Source organism: Panicum virgatum, chromosome 2N (genome assembly GCF_016808335.1).
Source record: "Panicum virgatum strain AP13 chromosome 2N, P.virgatum_v5, whole genome shotgun sequence".
Lineage (NCBI taxonomy): Eukaryota > Viridiplantae > Streptophyta > Magnoliopsida > Poales > Poaceae > Panicum > Panicum virgatum.
Window position 1 is genome coordinate 58,901,702 of NC_053146.1, and position 11,670 is coordinate 58,913,371.

Consider the following 11,670-nt stretch of genomic DNA (forward strand, 5'->3'; position numbering starts at 1 on the left):
TGCGGTTGGCCATGACCGTGACCCTTGGGACACGTCTACCCTTGGATGTCCCGTAAGGCGAGTGTACGGGAAGTGAATACGTTGTTATGACGTATGCAGCGCTGCCCATTCAGCGTCGAATGTCTGGGTGCCATCTCTATAGTGGATGGTAATGTATGTGTGAATATGTGGGAAACTGCATATGCGTTACCCGTGTGGCGTAGGACACATGGGGGCCGTTCGTGTGTGCTGGCACGAAGGGTCCAGAAATGGATATTTATATCTGTCTCGGTGTTCTTCTGCAGGAAACTAACCACGTAAGCGCGTTATAAAATCCTTGATCGTAGGAACGACTAGTATATATAGGGAGAGTACGTAATTGTGCCACCGATTGTTCTCGTATACCATATTTTGGTACTTGTTTGGGTGAGGAACGAATAGAACGTGCATACATCCTGTCGTCTTGGTTTGGTTGATTGCCTTGCTTGTTACGTTGTTTTACTAAAATGTGTTGCTTTTACCTAAATGTCCTTCTAAGTTTTCTGTTGTAGTAGTGGGCTAATGTAATCTGCTGGATTAATCTTGGGTTGAGAGGATCTTTCGCAACTCAGTAGCTTTGGGGCCATGTGCGAACCTTACCGTTAATCCTATCTTGTCATTCAAATCAACCTTTGATATATGTCTTGGACCAATTCCAACAAAACCACTATTACTTTTCATGACAAAGCCTTGAATTTGCCAACAAAGTCTATCAATCCATCGTTCAATGATCGGCCTATCATTGATTTCGTAATCTATATTGTTGGCTATTTTGATTCTAACACCGGAACTTTGTACATTCCATTCTTGCTCAATAGTTTTGGATAAATTAAAAAAAAAGTTTATGACAAAATAACTTTTTGAATACAGTCATTGCAACAATCATGCATCACGTCATTGGTCAGTGCATGGTGTTGCATCATCGTCGAGAATCCATAGACTGACTAACGGGAATGCATTCGAGTGTAACATCGTGGGTTGTCTTGGATTCCCTCTAACCTATCTTGACTCTTCTGGCCTGTTGGGTTGCTACTCTTGTTTTCTCTTGTGGTGGTGTTTAGTTGCATGACCCTGATGCCGCGACGGAATCTAGGGCCTCATGTGTGTTGCAGCCACATGATGGAGCCACTAGGAGCGCGCTGGTGTCTCGGTATATGTGACATACCTCACCTCAATCCATTCTTATGCAACCCTTACTAGTGTCCTAACTTCTAATACTTACTCAAGGGTATGGGGTTAACGCGAGTTTAGTCACGAGGGAACAGTCATAAGACGCGTGTTGCATTGTGTGCATCGCAAACTCACGTGTGTATGCATCATATTTTATGCATCTCATACATGCATACATCAAGAGCATCATCATTTTTGCATCATGGTGTATGCATCATTGGGCCAGCATCATGGCAAATGTATCGTGTCATATGCACCATTTCATCCATCATTTTATTGCACTGGCATTGCAATCATCCATCTCTAGGGTGCATCATTATCATGGCTATCGAGCACTTGCACTCTGAGTTGGAATATATTTTGTCATTATTCCTTGATTGCATCGGCATAAATGGGCATGTTTTGCAACTAGTATCGTGCAACTCATTCAAATAATATAATTCTGAGCAAGGATGTTCCGAAATTTCCATTTAAACCCATTTTCCGTGCTATCCTCACTTGTTCTCCCAAGCCTTGTGCTGAATCTCACCGACATCTGCTTTCTTCATGTCATGATCTCAGCATTGTGAGAACTGACCATCTTGTCTCATCATCATTCCTTGTTCGGTTTAACTTTTCTTTTAAGATCTGAAAACCTTATTTTGACTCAGTTATCCTATCTAGCTGAAGAACCGTGTACGAAATGAGTTTGATGCTTTCTTAAAAACGATCATCGTCATCAGGAGGCGTCCCTGGCTGCATGCAAGGAGGAAGTTCCTTTCGCTTTAGTGGCAAAATCCTAGATCTGGAATGCGTTCGTAATCTTTGGAGTTCCATAAATGACCCTGATCAAGGTTTGGAGCTAGAAATCTTAAACGCAGTGCTAGTTACGGTTGTTTGTGTTGTAAAAATCCAGGATCTAAGCGTCCTGTAGACATTTTCGTTGACACGCTTACCCTAGCCAAGTTTCACCAAGTGCTTGTCTATGTCTGTGGTCTGCTCATGTGCCTGATGGTCAAAAGCCATACCTACAATCATGGTGGAACCTCTCTGTCGCTTATTCTAAAGATGATCTTGTGCAATGCTAATCTCCTTTTCTCCTTTAGCGTCAAAATCGTTCCGTTGTAAATCACGTCTTTGCTTTATCAGGTAAGTCTCTGGAAGGTACATCAGTTCTGTTCCAGGTGTCTGCTAGTTTCGTTTACAGATCCCGTAGGTTCCTGAATGGTTAGCGGACTTGATCTCATGTTACTGTCCAACCGGACCGAATCCCCTGTTGATCGGTAATCAGGTAATCTCATCGGTGGACGGAAGCTGTATGTGAAGCTTAAGCAAGAATCTTATTTCCAGCAATCTGTGGCAGCTAATCCCTGTTGCTCTCATGTTATGCTCCGTTTTTGGATCGCCTCCTTGCTATCCCTCCGTCTCGTAATGCTTATACATGCACGATCTATATGTGCTACAAGAGATTCTCGTTGGAAGTATGCCTGACGGCGCCGCAATGAAACCAAGAGCCTACTCTGAGCAATCAACACATGCTTGTACTACTCGACACACGCTGGTGCGGAGATTGCTAATTATGATCCCTTATACCACTGTGTCGGTGTGATATCTCCTCATGGGCATTTCCCGCATCTATCGTTCGCCGTTTTGCCTAGAAATCTCTATACTGGACCTAAATCTAGTGAGTCTTTCTTCCGAAGTTACCAAGGGGATTGATCTTTCAAAGAACTGCTAATGGACGAAATGCTAGAAGACTACAAGATGTGGTAGACAAAGGACCTTGGTTAATTTACCAAGATGATCAACTAGCTGGAGCTAAGGTATTCTCAAAAATAGATCTACGATCTGGTTATCATGAAATCAAAATCGGATCGGTGGATATACCAAAAACAGCATTCTCCACTCGTTATGGTCTTTATGAGTATTTGGTCGTGTCCTTTGGATTAACCAATGCTCCAGCCTACTTCATGTATCTCATGAATTCGGTGTTCATGTCAAAGCTGGATAAATTCGTCGTGGTATTCATTGATGATATCTTAATCTATTCCAAGACAGAAGAAGAACATGATCAGCATCTTCATATAGTACTCCAGCGTCTTAGGGAACATCAGCTATATGCTGAACTCAGCAAAGTGCGAATTCTGGCTAGAGGAAATTTCTTTCACCATAGTAGGAAATTCTGGTTTTGGACTACATGTGTAATCTTGAGTTCCCTAAACGACCTTGCTTAGTTTGGGCTAGAAACTTGCGTATGCAATGTTGTGTATAGCTATTTATGTGTATGAGGTTTGTGTGGGTCCTCCCGAAATAGAAGTTGTCCTACTGCTAAAGATGTCTCCACTTCATTCTGTTTCTCAGGTGAATAATGGAGTATACAGTGGGAAGTAGTAGAAAGGAACCTGGTCAGGAGCACATCAACCTTCTACCTTCCGACGTCGTGATAACTAAAGCACCAATGAGGCAATTTGAGCCTTGCCACTGTTGCAAGATGTACGACCGCCCTTGTCTACGAAGCAGCTCCACAGAAAAGAAAAGTGAGCATAGCGAAGTACTTGAAGAATATACTAACCCCAGACCGGAAATAAGTTGGAAGCAAGAAAAGACGCAGAATGTTTATTCGGACTCCTTAATGCCACCATCGCAAATTCCGATGGGATTTAAAGATCACCAGGTAGATTGTCGGACTCCCAAGCTCGGTGCAGGAAGCATAGACTTGAGTGGATGGGAAATTACATGCACAGAATTCCGTCCACGTGGTAGGAGGCAAGCTAGCCGTACCACTGATGTCGACCCAGCCATAAGAGCAAGAACTCGTTCACCTATTCGGAGATCAATGAGGTCAAAGAAGAAATGTCGTTGCACCGGGTGTCAACCTTGTTTCAAGTGTGGCGAATACGGCCATTTTATCAGAGATTGCCGTTCATCTACTTGGAAAGATCCACCGAATTCGGCTAGTACCTCTAATAATCTAAACTGGACAAGGATACTATCCGATGTTCGTAGGTCGGGAGGTGACTCAAGACATCTACTTCGGATGTTAGCTGCACAGTACGAACCACCTACCCAAGGTCAGAGGTCAAATAAGCAATGCGATAGAAACAAGTCCGGCACTTGGTACCATCGGGAAGAGATGGTTCACGCTGAATGCACTACCCCTAAGAAAGCTTCCGAAGGTAAGACAATTTGGGAAAGGTAAGACTAGGATAGTGCTAATATCTGGGTTAACGAACATCTTCCCTCCTTATCGATCACTTACGTGTGTGAATCTCGGGACGAGATTCCTTTAAGGGGGGAAGGCTGTAACACCCTGTGTTAATCGTACTCGCTAACCACGTGTTTAATCGCTAATCGTGTTCCAACTGCGTCATTAGCGCTAATCGCGTTCGCATAGTAAACATCTGCTTAGCGATGTTCGATCTCGTTTTTGTCACTGATCCGAGCTTCAAATCAACTTTCGCCCAAAACAAAAGTTGTAGCTCTTATCATTTTCTACAACTTCTATTTTGGCCAAATTTCACATTCCAATGTAAAATTTGGAGTTTTGGATGGTCAAAGTTAGCTGAAAACCACTCAATCTCGGTCAACGGTGACTCCTCTGTTTTTGCTCAGTTCACCGTCGGCCATCGACGTTGGCGTCGCCACGCGTCGGACGTCGGCGAACCTCGCCCGCCGCGCTCGCGTGCCCGTCCTTATCCTCTCTCCCAAAGCCGTGTCCGTTTTCCCCTTTCTTTCTCCTTCCTCGCGCGTGGGTCGAGCTGAGCCGAGCACTGACCTGAGCCGCCGCCGGCGACCGCCCCGGCCGTTCCTCGCCGCTCCGCTCGATTTCCTCGCGCCCCAAGCTGAGTAACCTCGTCCTCCACCTTCTCCATCCATCCACAAGTTCGATTTCGCCATTCCCCGGCCGAATCGACCTCCGGAACCCCGGCCGCCATCACCGAGCCCGCCGAACTTCGCCCTCGCCGTCGAACTCCCCTCTCCGGCCTCCTTCCGCTCAAATCGAGTCGCCGGTGAGCTTCCTCGCGTTCCACTCTCCCTTCCCAACCCTATCCCCGCTCGATTCCGCGGCCGCCGGCGTTGGACCACCGCCGCGCCGCCGTGAATGGCCGAGCGCCGCCGCTGTGCCGTCGCGAGCCGCCTCCGCGCGGGCTCCCGCAGCGCCGCCGTGCGCCCCTGGGCCGCTTGGCCTCCCGGAGTGCCGCGCCGCCCCTCCCCGCGGCCGCCTTGCCCCGCCGCGGCTGGAACGGTGCCGCCACCCCACGCCGCCGCGAGCTGCCGCCGCCGCGCTGATGCCGCCGCCGGCTCCGCCCTAGGCCGCCCCGCGCGCGCCCCTGCACCGGCCGCGGGCGTGCTGGCCCCTGCGCGTGGGCCCTGCCCCGCTAGCGCTACCCCGCCGGCCGGCCGGCCCTTGGCCGCCGCGCTCGCGCGGGCGCGCCGCCGCGCGTGGTCGGGAGCAGAGCAGGGGAGCCGCCCCCTCTCTCTGTTCCACCGCCAAGTAGGGCCCACGGGTCAGGTTATTAGGGGTAGTTTTATTTATTTTTGTTGATTTCTGCAGAAATCTTCCAAAAATCGTAGAAAAATGCAGAAAAATCCTAAAAATACAAACTAAAGTTTGTTAGGTTTCTAAAATCAAGGTCTTCTGATGAAAAATATTTGTGCAGGTGAAATGTCACCTTTGCCCCTGCTTAAATTGTGTTTTGTGTTTAAACTAGTTTATTTGCTATCGGTTGTTTTGTTTGTCTAAAAATCATGAAATTTATGCAGTGGCCTAATATTTGTATGTGTAATCCTCTATAAAAATTTCAGGTGTGGGTGCTGTGCACTTTTGTGTAAGTTTAATTGTGTTTAGTTTAACTGGCTAGGGTTAAAGTAAATGCTTCCCATCGTCGATAAATGTTGGAGATTTTATGTGGCATGCTTTACCAAAATCATTGTTATTCTGATAATCCTTGTGGCTTGATCATACCTGCAGGTTAGTCTTGCTTTTAATTTGATCCTAGCTAGGCTCTTTTCTTTATAGTTGTTGTATTTAATTCTTTCATGCATGCATGTGTTTTGCAACAAAACAAATCCCTAGTTAAGTTGATCCATGTTGTTCTAGGGTGGTATTTAAATCTGTCGAAGCGAGTTTAGTAACTTTTGCTTGATAGGAAACACTTCAGGCTAAAAGACATTTGAACCAGGAACCCGTCTCAGCACTGAACCATCTCTTTTGAACCATAGTTAGGGCTGTGTTTTATCCATGCTTTCTTGTATGTTTACTGCATTGCGTTGCATCATTTCATGAGTTTCATGCATGGCATATTTTATTCGTGTAGACGCTGAAACCGACGTCGTCTACAAGCTGGTTGCTGGGCCGGTCCAGGAGCCTTTCGCAGGAAAACCGCAGCCAGGAGAAGTCGTTAATCAAGCTCCCGGAGAAACCACTAACCCTGCTGACCTGCAAGGCAAGCCCCGGAGCATAACCATAATTTAAAGTATTCAATGTTTATTTAAGTATTGTGCATTTATGTTCTAGGAGTTGAATGGAACCATAGTATGCATATTCCCTAGGTACCGTGGGCCTATACTAGTATGCAGGTGTCGATAGAAATGCTTTGCTAAATAGGATTTCGGTAGAAGTCGAGTGATTACTGTCACTCGCGAGTTTAGGATCTTGATCCCTTAGCTTTGGCTTGAAATGAATTGTTGAGTAAAGATAAATGGAGACCGGGCGGAAATGAGTTGGTTTTGGTATGGAATGGATGGAAAGTAAGCTCCCGCCTGTGTCGATTGAGGACCGTACCGTTGTTGGCCCTGATGACCGAGTTTGAACAGTACTAACCACATACCGGAAGTAGGAGGTAGTCGAAACCGGTAAGCTGTGTACCACATTACAGCGGTGATTTGAATCCCGCCATGCTACGCTGGGCGTGGGAGTTGGCGGGTGTTGGATAGGATGCCGCCTCCGGGTTCTCCGGGAGTTCACTGCGAGGGGCCCATCACCTGGGTTTTAGCAGGCGTAGTTCAGATGCCGTGGTAATGTGGGAACAGTTGACGCGCATGGCCCGACGGGGCTTACATGTGTCGTGTGAGTTAGGTCCACCTTGCAAGGTTAAATCGGATCGATTCGCCGTCTCTCTCGGTTAAGAGAACCTTGGTCACTGCGTCACATCGTAGTAAGAAGTGAAATAAGTTGTGAACGGTAGCTATGGAATGTTGTATCTGTTGTTCTAAAAGATAATCTGTTCCACCATGCGTGTTTTAGATGAATAGGCGAACTTAGTAATACTTGGTATACTAAATGGAGCTAAAATATTGAAAGTAAGGATTCACTTCTAGCAGCTTTTCAGCAAAAGAACTTCAGAGCCAAAAAGCTTTGCATGTCTAGTTAGTGGGCTAAGTATACCCAGAGTCGGGTAAGCCTTGCTGAGTATTAGTATACTCAGGGTTGTTGTTGTAACCCTTCTGAGCAGGTTGTGTCCCGGCGGACTTCGAGGAGATCTGTGCGTCCTGGATTGGACAGCCACTCCCTCCAGGTTGGACCGTCGAGTGGGCCCCGTCTTCCCCGTGAAGATTGGGCAGGTTGGCGTCACATCAGTGGGCAGGATGTGGAGCTCACCTTTTATCGTCGTCGTAGCTATCGTATTGTATTTCGAACTCAGTTTTAAACTTCCGCTGTGCGTTTGAACTCTGTTGTTTGTATTTAAGACTTTTATGTAAAACCGGTGTTGTAAATTAATTTGAAGATTTCTGTATGCTGGTAACACCTGTGCTCGTCTTCGTACGGGTCTAAGTGCAATTGTGATCCTGGAGTACAGTAGTTTAATCGGGATTTTACCCGACAGCCTGTCAGGTTACACCGTTTTAAGTGCACAGTAACTTGATTAAGTATTAAGATGATGGTTAGTGCATTTAAGCCGGTTTAATTTGGACGGTGCTGCTACAGTGCCCGAAGGACGAATACCCACTGCCGCGAATTGACACCTTGGTCGATGCAGCAGCTTGTTCGGAGATGCTCAGTATGTTGGACTGTTTCTCAGGTTATCACCAGATATTCATGAACAAGGCGGACGAAGAGAAGACCAGCTTCACTACCCCCTTCGGGACATATTGCTACGTGAAAATGCCGGAGGGCCTCCGTAATGCAGGATGCACTTTCATTAGAATGATCAAGAAGGTACTGGGAGATCAACTGGGAAGGAATATCTCCGCGTATATCGATGATGTCGTTGTCCGAAGCAAGAGGAGGGAGGAGCATATCCAAGATCTTTGCGAAACATTCGCGAACCTTCGCCGCCATGGCTTGAAGCTGAACCCGGAGAAGTGCGTCTTCGGAGTCCGAAGAGGAAAATTATTGGGATGCATGATAACGGAAAGGGGAATAGAGGCAAATCCGGAGAAGATAGAAGCAATCAGGCAGATGAAGCCACCGACCACCAGAAAGGGGGTACAAAAGTTGACGGGCAGGTTGGCTTCGCTGAATCGATTCATATCAAAATCAGCTGAGAAGTGCCTACCATTTTTCAAGGCACTGAAAGGATCAGGCAACTTCGAATGGGGCGAAGAATAGGCGAAGGCCTTCGAAGACCTCAAACAGTATATCGAGAAGTTGGCTGTCATGTCCAGCCCTTCGGAGAAGGCGGAGTTGTTGTTATACATCTCCACATTAGGCGCAGCCGTCAGTGCCGCTCTTGTCGAAGAGCATATGGTTGAAGGGGCATTAACCCAGTCGCCCATATACTTTGTCTCCGAAGCCCTAAACGGATCAAAGTTGCTATACTCTGAAATGGAGAAGATGGCATATGCGGTGGTCATGGCATCACGCAAGCTTCGTTACTACTTCCAGAGCCACAAAATCAAGGTTCCAACATCTTTCCCACTTCGGGATATGTTTGAGAACAGAGAAGCCTCCGGCAGGATAGGCAAATGGGCTGCGCAACTTGCCGAGCACACCATTGACTTCGTCTCTAGATCAGCAATCAAGTCACAGGTCTTGGCAGATTTCATCGCAGACTGGACACCAGTCGCACCTTCGCAAGAGCAGCCGAAAATAGAAGCAATATGGCAACTTGAGTGCGATGGGGCTTACCAGAGAGACGGGGCAGGGGCCTCGGCAGTTCTTACAGCACCTTCGGGTACACAACTAAAGTACGCAGTCAGGCTTGACTTCACCGGGTGCACAAACAATGTAGCAGAATACGAAGGCCTTCTCTTGGGTCTTCGCAAAGCAAGGGCACTGGGCGCACGAAGACTGACTATCAGGTCCGATTCAGAGTTGATCACAGGTCAAATAAACAAATCCAACAGGACTCTCAAGCCAGAGCTGGCAAAATACTTGGCAGCGGTGCGAAGCATGGAGAAACACTTCCTCGGGTTCAGCATCCGTAGTTTCTCCAGAACAAAAAATAAGCAAGCTGATCAACTGGCGAAGGCAGCAGCACAGTTTGATCCATTACCGCCAGATGTTTTCTTCGAAACATTAAACCAGGCATCCGTAAATTGTGCCGAAGAACCAGCTAAATTCATCAATGCCATAACCAGCGAAGATTGGAGGGCCACCATAATGGCCTATCTTCGTGGACACTTTGTCCCGGAGGATGAGAAGGAAGAAAAAAGAATGGCACTTCGAGCGAGAAACTACAGAATCATAGGCGAAGAGTTATATCGAGGGGGCGTCTGCGCACCACTCTTAAGGTGCATCTCACGCGAAGAGCAAAAACAGCTGCTTGAAGAGATACATGCAGGGATGTGTTCCTCGCACATCGCGACGAGGGCCCTGGTCGGCAAAGCTTTCCGTGAAGGTTTCTATTGGCCATCGGCCGTGGCAGATGCTCACGAGGTGGTTCGCACGTGCCCGAATTGTCAAAAGCATGCCCCCTACAGCAAATTCCCACCCGACGAGGTGCAGCTACTACCCCCGGTGTGGCCCCTCGCGCGATGGGGAATTGACATAGTCGGACCATTGCCCACGGCTCCAGGAAACTACAAGTACGCCGCTGTAGCGGTGGAATACTTCTCCAAATGGGTCGAAGCCAAAGCACTCAGGGACATCACAGCAAGAGCTCTGCAAAAATTCTTCTAGCAGAACATCGTCTGTGAAGCCGCTGTTGCATTGTATCTCGGCGCTTCGCGGCATCTTCCGCAAGCAACTTCGCAGCCATGGCGGCGTCCTCGGCTCTCACCGCTCGTTCAGCGGACGCAAGGAGCTCCGCGGTGAAGGTTGTTTTCTCCTCGGCAGATCTGGCGAGGCGCATCTCCAGCTCTGTTTTCTCTTTCTCCAGAGACGCCACTTTCGCCTCCAGGTCGGCGACAGCAGTTTTTGAACTATTTTCGGCTGCCAGTTGCCGAGCAGCACACCGCGCAACCACGAAGGCCTTCAGCGATAAATCTTGGGCACTCTCCAGGATGTTGTTTACCCCGCTCCCCATCAATCCTTTTCCATGAGGGGAAAGCAGAAGGAGTCGCCTGCCGCGGCCAGAAGCTCACGTTCGCGGTCCCGGCTCTCAAAACGAAGAGATTTCACAATCTTCCTGCCAAGAAGCACAGCGGTGTGCTTCGCACCAAGTTCCACAGCAGTAGCTTCGGGATCAGCATCACGAACGAAGAAACTACTGCCGTCCAACGAGCTCGATGAAGCTTCACTGCCGCTTTGCTTCGCCTCGGACGGGGATGCGATATTCCGGGACGAGGATGCAGCTTCCCCTCTTCTTCCAGAAGACACTTCGGCTCCATCGCCGGTGTAGGGGCTGCGCGAGGGGGGGGGGACAAGCGGCGGGGGGAGTCAGCCACAATGTTGACCTCCTCGACATGCCCCTCGTCTTCGCTCTCCTGGGCAGTGCTAAACTCGAGATCCAGGGCGGGACAGACCGCCCTCAGGGGCACCGCCACCTGAGGGATGTCAAGAGGCGTCGCCTCCGGAGGAGGACGATTACTGTCCGCACTTTCGCCATCCTCGGATTCCCCCTTGCTCCGCAGAGGAGATTGCTGCAGAATAGTATCAAGCAACCGGCTTCTCTTTCTCGGCTCCGCGGACGAAGAAGTTTTTTTCCGCTTTGCTTTCTCAAGAGCCTTTGCCTTCTCCGGGCCGCCATGACCGTCGGCAAGCTTCAACTCTGTCGATCGAGGAGGAGCCGAGAGGCTCAACGTGTGGAACACCCGGTTCCGTCGGGCCCCACCAAGATGGCCGGCGAGGGCTTTGTACTCGTCTTTCGACACCGACCCGATCAACTCATCGGCCCGGGACTCGATGACAGCAGGGTCCACCCCTGCATCACCGAGGTAGCAACAGCTGTAAGCAAAAACACGAAGCATTGTAAGCAAAAACACGAGATCAGGTTCGAAAACTCACGGTCGCTCCGAAGGTTGAAAACGGTCGCGAAGTCAGGTACCGGAATACCCTCGATCCAGCGGTCTTTGGCTAACCAGGAGGAGACGCTCCAGCCAGCCTTGACTGGAAAACAGCCGCATGCGACGAATTCTTCGACGAGGTCGCGGGTGCTAAAGGTCTTCGACAGTTTTCAA